Raw genomic sequence first — 2,290 nt, forward strand, 5'->3', positions numbered from 1 at the left:
TAGGGGAAATGTAATAATATAATTATATTTCTATTTGAAATTGCCGTTTTGTAATAATGACGACCTATTAATTGTTCATGCAATACATTTATGTAGGCTAAGCTATATGTAAAATAATGTTGAATGCAATCATCCATCTTTGATGGAAACTATGCACATCTTTCAATGAAGACCAAACATTTTAACAGAAATTAACAAACAGTCCTACATTGGTCAGTAATAATGGATCTAAACATTTGTATCTGTAAATGTAATAGACCACTAACCTTTGATGAATGGAAGTTCCTCTGCTGGAATAGCCGAGAAATGTGTTTTTTGACGTTTGTGCTGACAGAAAAATGTCCTCAGTAAGCCACAGTAGCTATAGCACAATGGGTGGACATTGGTTGAGACAGTTTAGTCTCCACCCCACTCGCAGACTCCTGGCTTCTCATAGGCTGTGTACTACGTCCTTGAAAGCCCGTACCACCATCTACTGGTTATTAAACATACCCATAGGCCTCATTACAAACAAACAAGAATGATGGGACAAAATTATTTATTTTATTTTAGAAAAACAAAGTTAAAACCTTTTATGGCTGCAAGCCCTAAGTCGGGATCAATATGACAACAGCCAGTCCAAGTGCAGGTCGCCAAATTCAAAAACCATAAATCTCATAATTAAAATTCCTCAAACATACATGTGTCTTATATCATTTTAAAGGTAATCGTGTTGTTAATCCCACCAAACTGTCCGATTTCAAATAGGCTTTTCAGCGAAAGCACTACAAACGATTATGTTAGGTCACCACAAAACTACAAATAATCATAGGCATTTTTCCCAGCTAATGATAGCTTCACAAAAACCAGAATAGAGATAAAACGAATCACTAACCTTCGATTATTTTCATCAGATGACACTCATAGGACTTCATGTTACACAATACATGTGTGTTTTGTTTGATTGAATTCATATTTATATCAAAACATCTGAGTTTACATTGAGGCTACAAGAATCACTAAATGCAAAAACATCAAGTGACTTTGCATAGCCACATCGTTTCAACAGAAATACTCATCATAAATATAGATGATAATACAAGTTATACACATTGAATTATATACACTGCTCCAAAAAATAAAGGGAACACTTAAACAACACAATGTAACTCCAAGTCAATCACACTTCTGTGAAATCAAACTGTCCACATAGGAAGCAACACTGATTGACAATAAATTGCACATGCTGTTGTGCAAATGGAATAGACAAAAGGTGGAAATTATAGGCAATTAGCAAGACACCCCCAATAAAGGAGTGATTCTGCAGGTGGTGACCACAGACCACTTCTCAGTTCCTATGCTTCCTGGCTGATGTTTTGGTCACTTTTGAATGCTGGCGGTGCTCTCACTCTAGTGGTAGCATGAGACGGAGTCTACAACCCACACAAGTGACTCAGGTAGTGCAGCTCATGCAGGATGGCACATCAATGCGAGCTGTGGCAAGAAGGTTTGCTGTGTCTGTCAGCGTAGTGTCCAGAGCATGGAGGCGCTACCAGGAGACAGGCCAGTACATCAGGAGACGTGGAGGAGGCCGTAGGAGGGCAACAACCCAGCAGCAGGACCGCTACCTCCGCCTTTGTGCAAGGAGGGGCACTGCCAGAGCCCTGCAAAATGACCTCCAGCAGGCCAGTACTTAACCATAAGCACCACCTTCTGGCTATAGAGTACAGAGGGATATCTGTCTCTCATGCTCTGGTACAAATCACGTCCATATATTTCCATCACCTCAGCACTGTTGTTATCAGGTGGTCAATGCCTGAAATAGAAATGCTGAACATTCTCTTGTCCAAACCTCCACCCCTCAGTCGCATTCTCTGTTCTCCTCCTGTTTTCTCTGCCTCCTTTTCTCTGTGTTGTGGGTCCATATTAACAGTGTTGTGCAGCATCCGTTGCTAGACAGTTTTTATAAATCATTACATTCCTGCTGCGGCTCAGAAAACAACAAAAGTGAATGACATTATGGAGAGATAGAACATAAAAAGCAGACTGGGAGCAGACTGGGGAATTAATTTGTTATACTGTAGGACAGGGGTAAGAACACTCCCATTTGGCATATTGCATTTATCTGTCATATGTTCTTAGACCAAAGCAGAAGAATGGGAGAGGAAGCTACACAAATCCACTGAAATGGACCCCAGATCCTAGAATAGTTGATCCTAACCTGTGAGAATAGGACCTCTAGTGGACTCCATATGAACTACATGGTGGTGTCAGTACAGCAGTGGGACCCCTAGGTACGCAGGGGGTCCGG

This window comes from Salvelinus alpinus, chromosome 20 (genome assembly GCF_045679555.1).
Source record: "Salvelinus alpinus chromosome 20, SLU_Salpinus.1, whole genome shotgun sequence".
NCBI classification, from domain to species: domain Eukaryota; kingdom Metazoa; phylum Chordata; class Actinopteri; order Salmoniformes; family Salmonidae; genus Salvelinus; species Salvelinus alpinus.